This window comes from Contarinia nasturtii, unplaced genomic scaffold, assembly GCF_009176525.2.
Source record: "Contarinia nasturtii isolate CC-2019 unplaced genomic scaffold, AAFC_CNas_1.1 Cnas_scaffold_350, whole genome shotgun sequence".
Taxonomy (NCBI): Eukaryota; Metazoa; Arthropoda; class Insecta; order Diptera; family Cecidomyiidae; genus Contarinia; species Contarinia nasturtii.
Window position 1 is genome coordinate 2868238 of NW_022197705.1, and position 12521 is coordinate 2880758.

Genomic DNA, 12521 nt, shown 5'->3' on the forward strand with positions numbered 1-12521 from the left:
AGTACATTTCTTCGTCGGGTCTTCTCTCATTTTCGATCTGATTCTTTTTCTCTATTCAGTCGACGCATTGCTTAGGCTCAGGAAAAAAGCAACAAAGATAGACACACAGAGAAATGTAATCTCTTCGTTTTATTCATTTTTTAAGGTCTGTGTGGCAGTGCTTTTTTTTGTTATTTATTTGTTTATAAACGTATTATATTTTCGGTCTCTATTTTCTATTTGCTCGGGTAAAGAGATAAAATTACAAACGATTTTCGGAGACAGAGAAAGCCAAAACGTTTTTTTTGTTCGTGTTTGCACTATTTTGGCCCCATGTCTCTTCTGTGAACGAATGCTCTGTTGGGCTTATTTCGTTCATATCGATGACTGTTGTATAAAACCAAGTATGAAAATATGTGTAGGAAATACAAAGGATCATGAATAAATACCATATATTTATTTGTTCTTTCGTTGCGATGGAATTTTATTTTTTCGTTCGAATTTATTGATTTTTTCCTTCGTCACTGTCTTTCTCTATCACACCATTCGCATTTCATCGCCGCACTCAATGACCGAATCGTGCAGATGCTTCACTTGTTTCTAGCTGAAAATGTGCGACTGCGGCCGTTGTTGTTGCTGCTGCTGCTGCTGCTTCTCGATATCGAACTGCTTCTTTTGCAATAAAAAACTTTTTAAATAAATTGTTGTTTTTCCTTTTGAACGACGGCTCTTTTTTGCTCGTCTTCTTTTCCATTCGTTTGGTATGTTCATAAAATGTTGGTTGCATAAAAGCGCGAGGACGCACAATGTTTGTTCTTACAACATAAAAATGCTGCTATTTTTGCTAATTTCTTTCAACATGATTTTCGCAAATTGCGATTTTCCCTACTCTGCTCTTGGTTTTCCTGTCTGCCGCTTCTCTTTGTGCTAGAGATGGTTATTTGCCACGCCCAAATCAGCTTGTTTGTTATACTGGTTTATTTCATGTAATTTAAACTAAAACAAATGAAAAAAAGAAAAAAACCATCGAACGATTCAAACAGCCTACATATAATATTCTCTTATTTCTTGTGTCTCATTTACGAAAAAAACAGCGTACACGATAAGCTGCTCTTAACCAATAAATTTCTTGGGATAACGTTATTTTTTTTTACTGTCACACCAAACCAACTTATCTGTTTAGCTTATTTTTTTTTTGCGTTTGTTCTCATCTCTTTGAGCATACATGCACACACTTCAACATTCCATGAGTGGTATTTGCATTTCATTTATTTAGTGTGTATGTTTTAACCGCACCGAAAAAAAATTCAATTCAGTTTATGACTTCGATTAGGCAATAACATTTTTTAGAGTGCTGAATCAACTAAGGAAATTGCATACTCTGTTCTTATGATTTACGACTATCGACCAATGTTTTCTTTGCAAGTCATTCACGGTTTAATGTAATTAATTTTTTATACCGTTAAAAAACCATTTTCCGGCGAGTGTAAGAAGCTTTTTTTCTTTGAGCCAATAAATTAATTGAATTATTGACATTGAAGAAGAGAAGATGTTCGATTGAAGAATAAAAACAATGATTCTTTGAAATTGAGTGTTTTCCATTCTTACCTTGAGCTTCTATTTTTACCTCTTAATTTTTCACCTTTTAAGGAGCTGATTTGTATAGCATGAACACCTTGATTATTATTGTGATTTCAACCAAATCACATGAAACATTAACGATATGTTCGAAGAATGATGTTGCTATTGGCCAAAGACGCATATTTTGCAAATATACAATGGCCAATTTCAACTTGCTGATTGCCAGGTGCATCCGTGTTTGCCAAGATGTGTATTTGATGCTTTACTTAAATGTATATGCGCTATGTTGTTTACACTATATTTAAGATGTTGTTCGGTACATGAATAATTGCCCATCCTTCTCTCAGCTGTGTTCATTACTTTGCGTCCGCAATAAATATAGCCCCGGCGTTCATTCACATGGAAATAATTTCAATGCTTTGCCGGCAATAAAATTCATTGAATGATGAGCGCAATTTTCGTAAAGTATATAATGAAACCACATGAGACTAATGACAACAAAAATAACAACATGCATCACACAAGACAAAGTCACTGCTGCGATATGATAAAATTAATCTCACGACGTCTATATGAGTTCATCTGCAGCATTTTTTTTTTCATTCCTAGAATATACAAAGAAATTGAGCTATGAAAAAAGTCGAACCGTAGATTAACCTATATCTCGACAACTTTGTATTTGAAATGAAGCAACAAAAAAAGAGAAACTCCATTGTACTTTGCATTCTGATTTGATTGTCGTGCAAATTCTATGTGACAATAAAGATAAATGTTCGCTTTTAAAATTCCTTGAAGTTATTCACATTCAAAATTACAAAACCATTGATACGAATTTAACATTTAACCCCCAGTATTTGTGAATGAAGAGAGATACCTATGTGTAACCTCAAAACATTCGGCGAATGAATTCCACTTTTGATGAAAGTGCACAATCCTTTTGAAAATGGCAGAGAGAGCGAGAAAGAGATGGAGAGAGTCAAAAAAGGAAATAATGAAGACAAATGTCATAAATGTTGTCAGAATGACGAATAAATTACACCGTCAAAATGATTCAATGTCCACTAAAGTCACACGAATCATAAAATCAGACACACAGAGCAGTGCAAATACACCATTAAGAAAATGTTTATTAGGTTATTTCAGTATTTTTCGCTATTTGGTATGCAAGTTACGTTGTTAACACACAGACATACGCGCGTACACACACCGGCTCTCTCATGCTTGACAGAGCCGGTACGAGAAAAAAAACACATCGATTTTTCTTTGCTGATCTATTTAAAAAACGATATAACGCAACATTAATGCTGTAGTTTATATTTAGATGATGGTGATTTTTGTGAATGAATAAAACATGTTAAATGCTTTGAAGCACCTCATAGTAGACAGTGATTTTAATTTTATTATCTCTCCTTCTCTGTATATCTCATTTACAATTTTGTTTTTCATCTTAAATGCAAATCAAAAAAATCATTCATTTTTCTGCTTAAGTTAATTGTTTTGCATTCATTTTATATTTTAAGTGAGATTTTATGCGCGTTATGAACTTTTCCTCTCTTTCTTCCGTGTATGCCATTGTAAAAACATTACTAGGCGGCCGCATCACACCATATACCGTATCTTCACAATGTTGTATATGGTGACGCTTGTTCGACATTTTTAATGTTTGTATTACAATATGTGTATGAAATTGTAGCTTTTTCGGCAGTGCGTTGAACTATACATTGCATGTGCATTTGGTTATGGTTCGCTGAGAAGTCCTCAGCAAATGGAGAAGCCAATGTTTTTTTTCTCTCTCGTATTCCTGTCGATTCTTATAAGAGCACCAAAAAAAGACCTTTTCGATGTATAACTAGATTTAAGTAAACACAAACCTTTAAACTTTTCCGTTTTGCAGAAAAAAGCCTTTGAACTTTTGACCATTTTTATTACGAAATATTCATCTATTCTCAACATTTTTTATCTTTATAAATAAAAACACAATTTAAAGCTTTTTATATTATGATTTCAGTTTGATTTTTATTTATTTATTTTCAATTCAGTTTATTTAAATTTAAAAAGAAAATTGGAAAATTTAATGGGTAAATTCAAATTGAAAATGTAAAAATTCTATGAACCTTGAAGTATTGTGACGTCAAAGAAAATGGCTGTTATATTGGGAATTGGATCTCGATCATCGGAAGCTGGGTGTCAACTCGTGTTACGTATACTGAAGGTATACCGGATAGATAACACTCAGGATACATTCAGTATACGTTTACGAAGTGCCACAATCACATCGAATGGAAACGCTCCCCAATGAGCGCGCCGGCTGAAAACAAAATATAAATATATATGGAAATTGGTAGATTTTGATCGGCCATTCTGTGCCCCTCGTCTTATTAACCGTAGTCTTCTTTTTCTCTTTCATTTAGCTGCATGTGCTTTGCTTTCGCAATTGAATATGCCTGTAATGGAAAGAAGCAAAACAAAATAAGTCGTTTCTTTTAGTGACCAAAATTCTTTTTCTCCAAATTCTTATCAAAAGTAAATCAAATGAAAAAAAATAATAGAAGAAAAAAGACAATTTAAAGATAGAGAGAGAGAGAGAGAGAGAGAGAAAGAAACCCATACGACATGTGCATTCATTCGAGATATTTATCAAAATTTCATTTATTTTACTCTGGTGGCGTATGATTTTAAAGAAAATGAAATCAAGTGCATATTTGATACGTGCAAATGGCACATACAATTACAACATACAGCACAGAGGGAAAAACCACATGCATACACTAAAACCGAATGCCATTGGTAGCATTGCATATATGCAAACGGAAAATCTTTCATACATGAGACGCATTTATATGGATAATAAATAGATTGTGAATTGAATGAGCTGTATTTGTACCAATTGTTGAGTCTACCACCTTTTGGTAAAATGTCCATATACCGTTGCTGCGAATAAAATTTAAATCTTATATTTTCAACGGATGTTGAATATAGTCAAAATTTGCAAATGTGCACGAACAAATGAATTTATATGAGGGCATTTTTTTCTCTATCTCTCATTTTCAGTTGCTTTGCTTTTAAAAGCCGAACATACAAATATATATAAATATCCTGTTAGTTTTCGTCTTGTACAGAATGAAATGAGTCTCTTTGGATTAATAAAGAGTGCAATGTTATTTGCATTCGGGTAAATGGCATGTTAAGTAAATATTGAGTATGTATGTGTGTTTGCGTGAATGAGAGAGTCAACCGGGTCGGTAATGAGACTCGATTAGTTTGTTCTAATATAATGTGCCAAATGAGTTGTATTTTTATATACATAACTTTGCAGACAGTCTCATTTGCATTTAAACTATATGAATGGCCGAGCCCTTTGTTTCAACTAATATCCCATTCCGGTTGACACTTCGATTCAAGTATAGTTTTATCTATTTATTTATCTTTTTTTTTTGTCGCTCAAAGCAGAAGAGTTAAGCACGAATGTTTGAAAAATCCATTTTGAAAGAACGTCGATTTGAAACTATAGATGCAAAAAGGATGTTTGTTCAAAAGGGCGGGTGTGTTTGTTTCAACAGCAGTTTTCTTTGCGTCGCTTTGACCGAAGACGAGATGATATGGCTGTTGGGAAATCGTTTTGTTGCTATGTTGGAACATGGCCTTAGAACCGAAACCGATTTCAATAATCGTTTAATGTTTATGATTTTTCGGTATGTTTTGGCCATTCCATGGCATTTCAAAAATTCGAATATTGTATATGCTTTTAACTTTGCACATTTTGTGTGCGTTTCGGTTCAATGTATTCTGTCTGCATATCGATTTTCAATTTTTCATTGTGTGTATGTGTATTGATGTTATTATATTTCGCAGACATTTATGACTACTCATCCCCCCGATAAGAAATTGTGTACATATCCTGTACATAATATGATGATATTAAAGCGGCTGAGCTCAAATTTTTCGGGCTTGTATCGGGTGCCATTGATATGCGTTATTTGTCTGTGTGTATACAATAGCAAACGATGATTTTGCGGTGGTTTCATCCCGGTCTCAGCATATATCGCTTAGAAAATGAGCATTGAACGTCATCACGCACCGACCAAATAAACGAATGACTGAGCGTGTTTGTTTATTGTACATGCTTAGTCATTGAAAACCTCTATTTCAAAACGATTGTTTCGTGGGGTGCACAAAATACGATAATTTCATGTGAATTATTAGGATACAAACGAACCAATCGTTACACTAAAATTAACGCTTTCGCAATATTTGATGTGGGATAATATTAATGTTTATTTGAAAGAGAGACAGCCATTCGCTCTATTCGAAATGAATAGAGCCGAAATTAAAAGGACAAATGGGAATTAAAGCCCATGTAATGGCTACGGGGGAATGGTAGATTCGGATAACAAAATCAATTCGTTCTTAAAAACTATATAAAAAAACTTAATTTAAAAAAAAACTAAATAAAAGCCATTAAAATTGGCTTGAAGAGAAGAAAAAAACAGTCGTACTCACATTCGAATCTCGTTGCTTTTTTTCGATGTCAATAACAAGCAATATTCGTTGTTTTTTTGTTGATGTCTCTTTTGATTTCGGATTTCGTGTTTTTTTTTCGCTCAATGAGGCTTGTTTGTGTTGTAGTTCAAACAGCGTTTCGTTCCAACCGAACGCAAAAGCGTTGTCTTCAAAACGTAACTCATCGTATTCGATGTGTAGTTTGTTGTGTGTCAGCCGGGAACCAGCATCTATCTCTTTTCGATATATGTGTGGATGTGAATGACTATCTAAAACCATACATTCGTCAGCTGCATGAATTGTGTGTACCCGTGCCGACTACTGCCGTACACTCTGCTTAGCATTTCGTTTTGGTCTGCTGTTTTTTTTTTCTCTCTTGTTTCTTTGCTTTCTTCGCTATGCGGCCATTTTTTTCTCTCTCTCAATTTATGAATGTTTTCCATCAAAACATGTATTTGTTTGATGATGAAGTGACAGCTCAATGTCAGTCGAGTTGACAGCGTTCGTTGTCGGTGTCAATTGTAAGTACTGTTGCTTTTATTTACATCATTTAACTTGCCAAAAATCTTCTTACCAACCAGTTTCAGTCAAATGAAATCAAACAAATTGAACAAGTACAAGTGTAAAGTGTGCTAGTGAATTCGGGGAAAGAAGTGATCAAAACTCAAATTGGATTGTGATTAAATTGAAACAATGGCTGAAAAAAATAATCGAATAAACTCAAACACAAAGAAACTCAAAATAAAACGACAGAAAAAAAGCTATAGAATGACGAGCGACCAAACGTTGAAATCTGGTCGAAAAGACAAAGCAAACTGACAACCGAATATTTGATTCTTTCCATTTTTAGGCTTGGCATTTTATTAATTCGCTTTTAAGAAGCGTATTCGCCGTTTGCTTTATCTTTTTCAACATCACCAAAAATAGCTCTTTCACAATATTCGCAAATAGAAATTATTTCTAAAATATTTCGCATACAACATTAATATTGAAACAAAAACAAAAATAAAACCTGAATTGTATCAGCCAAATTCGTTCATATTCTTTTTCAAGTCACTATAACAACCAATTCACTTCAACTAAAAATAAATTAAAACACCGCACAAACTTGTTTTTCGATTTCTTTTTATTTAAAACGCAACGAAAAAATACGTATATGCCAATGATTGTTTTCCCAAAACAAAATCAAAAATAGAAGAAAAAAAATCTTTGAATTGCGGAAAAATCCAAATAATCGGCCCGTTTCGATGTAAAACCGAGGTCCAAATGAAAGGCAACATAAAATAATACAACCAAAATTTGTGAAACGGTTAAGGGAAAAAAATCACCACCACCGAGCGGCAAACCGATAGATGTTTTCGAATCAACGTTTTGCGACGCTTTGATACCATTTTATTAGAAGCGCCGTGACGCTGGCCTGCCGTTTTTACTCTTGCTTCGATGAATTTACCGAGACTTTTCCTCCGTTTGCTTGGGTTGAGATTTGCGTATCACATTTTTTTTCGGGGCAATGATTTTCGTCTCTCTATTCTTTTCTCTATACATTTATTTCATTATTAGACCAATACATTGACACACACACATGCAAGCACGCACACTTACCGAGAAATCAGGCGTCTATTCATGAATTTGATTCGATTGTGCGCATGTAACCGAAATCGTGTATTTATTTTCATATAGCTGAATTCACCGAGTATCAGTTGCATGAAAGTGGCAGATGGTTCAACTCGGTTTCGTTTCATTCCAAAATGAAAAGATATATATATGGACACGAAGACAAACATATACATGTACAATTCGAAAATATTAAATATATGAGAAACGGCGTGTATCAAATAGACTATGCTCGATCGAAAAAGATACGATGGTTTGAAGGAGAAAGATACATGTACAGCACACACTGAAATCAAACTGTATTCAAGTGAAATGTTCGTACAAACACAGTCGCACACATTCACATTGACGAATGTCTATGATATAGACACGATTCTAGTCAGCATATTTTATTGAGTATATTTCGTCATTCCGAATGTACACACAAAGCGCTGAATTCGAATACACATGCACAGCATGCAGGGCATTTTATATGGAATGCTTTCTCTCGGTGATGAAGATGATCATTCAATATGTAAGCCTTGTAGCCATTTCACACAAAACCTGATATAAATGTGAGCACGTTTTGTCTATTCATATATTGTGTGAGTCATTCATTCACCGACTCTCTCAATGTATTTAAAATAACAAGTTCAATTTAAATAAAAGATTTTCCATCGAAGAATCGCCAATATCCAGCAAAAAAAAAAGAAAATGAACGAATCTGCTTGAGTATCAAGAGCCAGTTATAAAAACGACGACTGAAACATGTATCGCAGTCAGACTAAAGCAATTGCTTGCAGCATGTGCAATCGTTAAGCGCTGTTTAATAATTAGATTCGGTGCTTGTTGTTTGAAACTTATTTTCGGTGGAAAATTGCGAAATTCGATGCACATACACAGAGAGGCACATGGAAAACATTTTGCCGAAAATGCTCGATACCTAATTTAACTAATTTGAAATTTGGCATTTGTACGAGCACAAATTCCATATAAAAATAAATCCAAAACAAAACGTGAACTCGCTCAGTTCTTTGTTACCGCATTGCGCTATATAAATCCATACACATCGAAATGTGTCTCGTTTGCTTGTACACACAGTGCATACAATATGCTCTGATGAACAAGAAAAAAGAAGCCGAATGCTAAAGAAAAGAAAAAGTAAACACACTTCGCTGCGTGTATTCAGTTAGTGTATATATACGGTATGCGAGAAATGACATTTCTCGAAAGAAATGGGTTTGGAATGAATGTATGGGGCGTGTTATGGCCCCGAATGTGCAGTTGATGGCACATTTCGGGCGTGGTTAATTGAGTTGTTGTACTCTTTGCTCATACACAACTGTATCGCAGCCAAACAACGAGAGCAATACTCGTTTCGCGCGCGTTCCTCTCCGTTTTTATTTGAATTTACGTTTCTCTTTCTATCACTCAATGTGTATGACAATACAATCGTATAATGGCAGATAAAAATGTATGCGTATATAATGGTGAAACGTGTACGGGTCCGCTTTTGCAGCTGCCATCATGCGCGTGATAGAATGAGACGGCACCATATAATATATGTGAAAATGAATGGCGAGCATTGCAAAACTCGTTTTCTATGTCAAATGTGAGATAATACAATAGACGTTGCTCTTTACTTGTACTGTCCACATAGGCTAAGAGGTGTTCGAATAATCTTTTTTTGAACCCGATTGCGTTTACATTTTTTTTTTTTATTTCTCGTTCACTATTTTACGTCGTTGACCGTCATCATCGTCTTCGTTCATTCAGAAAACGATGGAATCAACACAGGAACCCAACAAGGAGACGAGAAGAAAAAATTAATAGTCTGAAAATATTGGTAATATTTAAATGCCATAATGAATTTGAAAAAACGGCCCCCATTCAAGAGGAAAATGAATGTGTATCGCATTGCGGAGGAGATCATCATCAGCAGCAGCATGAGATGGAAAAATTGCAAAAAGAGATATTTATTACAAACGGAATTGGTTTTTTACTATAACAAAACAAATAAAATAATCGTAAAAAATATCGATCAATTGTCGAATGGGCCATATCGTTGGCGTTTTCTATATCAAACACAAAATGATATGGATGTGAAATGGGCCGTAGGTCTTAGCTAGCAACATAGCATACAATACGTATAAAAAAACACACGAAAAATAGTGTGTGCGCTGCGTTTGTATTCTCTCTGTTCAGTTTCGTTTCGTTGTCTTACTTTTTTCCTCGCTTTTATACTGAACAATTTTCTATTTCATTCACTTGTATTTAATTCTGGAGATATACAACGGTTCATTCGTTGTGCGTAAACACAATTCATTTTTATTTTATTAAAATTTCTGTCTGCTTCCGTCTCTTCTCTCTGCCAGCATTTTATGTAAATTACAGCCATTACAGTTAATTTAAATTGGCCAATTTTAGCTATACACACATTTTTTTTATTCCTCTTCTCTCCTTCTCTACATAATAATCGTACTGTGCGCGATTTAATAAAAACAATTCGTGAATAAAAAAAAATATAAACCAACAACTACGACAACCAGTGCAATGAATGGAAAATTGTAAACAAAATGCAATCGCTCCAGCGATACACACAGACACTTGCGGCAATAACATTGAAATCGAATGGCACAATTATATTGAATTTTATTAAATGGCAAGTTTTTGGCACCAAATTCATAAATGTCATAAGCGTATTGCGCCATATTCGTTTGGTTATGATTTGTATGATTTAGATTTGATTTGCGCACGAGAATAAAAACAAAATTGACAAATAAAAATGATAAATGAATTAGAGCGATGACAATTTTGATTGACGGTAAAAAAAAACCAACGAATGTATATAGATCATAGACAATTTTTTTAATATCTTGTTTGAATTTTATTTACTGAAACATGATTGACATGACTCGGTACGAGTAACAATATTCTTCTGCTCTTTGTCTGTTTGTGCATATATCCCACGCGTTTGTTAACAATCTATATATTTTTCGCTACAAAATGATACTGTTTCTGCTAATAAACGTGGCTGTTAAATAAATGTTCGTGTCAAAATTTCATTTTTTATAATCATAACTATTTCTAAGCACGAAAAGCAGCCAGCAATAGCACATACAGCAAAACTACTTCAAAACGAAAACACATTCACTTTAATGCTTCAATGTAAACGAAGAGAACAAAGTGAATACATTGTTTTCAGTAGCATGCAGCATTTCAAAGCGTCATTTAACCGACGGAAGATTTGTTTTTTTTTTTTCTTTCGTCGACGGATCACGACGAACGAACAAAAAAAAATATTTGGGTCATTAAAGTTCTCAGTTGAACACACAGAAAATCGAATCGCGCTTTTGCTACATACGAACAAAAAAAAACAGTAGGCATATAACTTATGTTTTGAACGAGAATGAAAACAAAATTGAGAGATTTAAATTTAAGATTAAATGTTTTAGAATGAATAAAAATGAAGCAAATGGCTTAGTTTGTGCGGTGTACAAAGCAAATGTACGATTTGAATTTGTAAAGTGTCGTCGTGAAAATGAATGTTTGGTATTGAATCTCATGTTACCCACTTCAAAAACTCAAATTGACTAGAATAATTGGTAAAATGAGCTGTCACGTCATGATTAACCTAGATCAACAGTAAATCACTTGCGAGAACACAAATGCTGTGCAAAAATATTATTTATTATTTGTATTTATGCAAGCAAGAAAATGCACATGCAATTCACTATCTCTTTGCGCGTCTCGAATCGTGTTTGCGTTAAGTAATTTTGTGTTACATTGAGAAAAAGCGACATGCATCGACACACGCATACGCCAAGAACGAAGAGCGTCAGAGAGACTTTATTGCTCGTGTCATCAGAGGAAATCTAGATATTTTTGACATAAGATATATTGCAATGCACGAAAATGTGTACGATGTTCATTGTATGCGCTCTCATATATCTCGCAAAAGTTATGGGATATTTATGACAAAGTCGTCCTCAGCTGAATATTTATCATTTCGAATCGTTTGAAAATTTATATGTTTGTGCACGGTAAAAATGGCTAAAATCTTTCGATCGATGTCATATAATATGTATGTCAATTTTGTGAAAATTTCTCGAAAACCGTGCGTACGACAACAAAAACACACATCGACAGTAATTATAGTTGAGAGATGTTTTTATATGCATTTTAGTCGAAAATTTGGTCGGTTGAGTGAAATATACATGCTTTTATATCAAAATGGCTGTTACACATACACGTCTAGCGTTGTCATGGATGAAGATAATTGGAAAACCTGTTTTAATTTAACCAAATACAGCCATGCCAAAAAATTTTTTGAACGTCTATGCGACTGAATGAGACGAGGAAGAAGAAAAATATATGATTTTTTGAGGCTGAAAACCACAAGCTCGATAATAATACACAATCAAAATATTTTGGGATTTCTCTATTGTTTATACTTAATCCGCGAATTCTCTTCAAATGAAGTACGGTTTTTGTTTCCCTTTTGTCATTGTGGAACAATTTTCCATTGTATTTTCACCGGTTTGAGTATTATTATTATTCACATAAGATACTGGGTTCGAAGAAGAGCTGCACCGTCGAATATAGTATATACCGGCAATTATTTTGGTTGACAAATTGATATTCTTTTTTTCTTCAGTCTCTATCTCGGGTTTGGTTTTTGTTATAACAATTGTAACGCAACCAATATGGTTTAGGATTATTCACGAAAACAAGAAATAACTGAATTTTGTACATAAGCACCAATATTAAATCGCATTTCTTTCCGACAGACTCATTCACTCTCGCCGTACGTAAATATCTATGTTTGTGTGTATGTCAATACAAAAGGAGTGGCGTGTGTATCTATA

General features: G+C 34.1%; 1 protein-coding gene across 4 annotated transcripts in view; it reads left to right on the forward strand.

Annotated features, from left to right (window-relative positions):
- The window catches only part of LOC116338349 (homeobox protein abdominal-A homolog), a 91554-nt gene that overhangs the window by 28132 nt on the left and 50901 nt on the right, over positions 1 to 12521 (forward strand). The gene's annotated exons all lie outside the window — the stretch shown is intronic.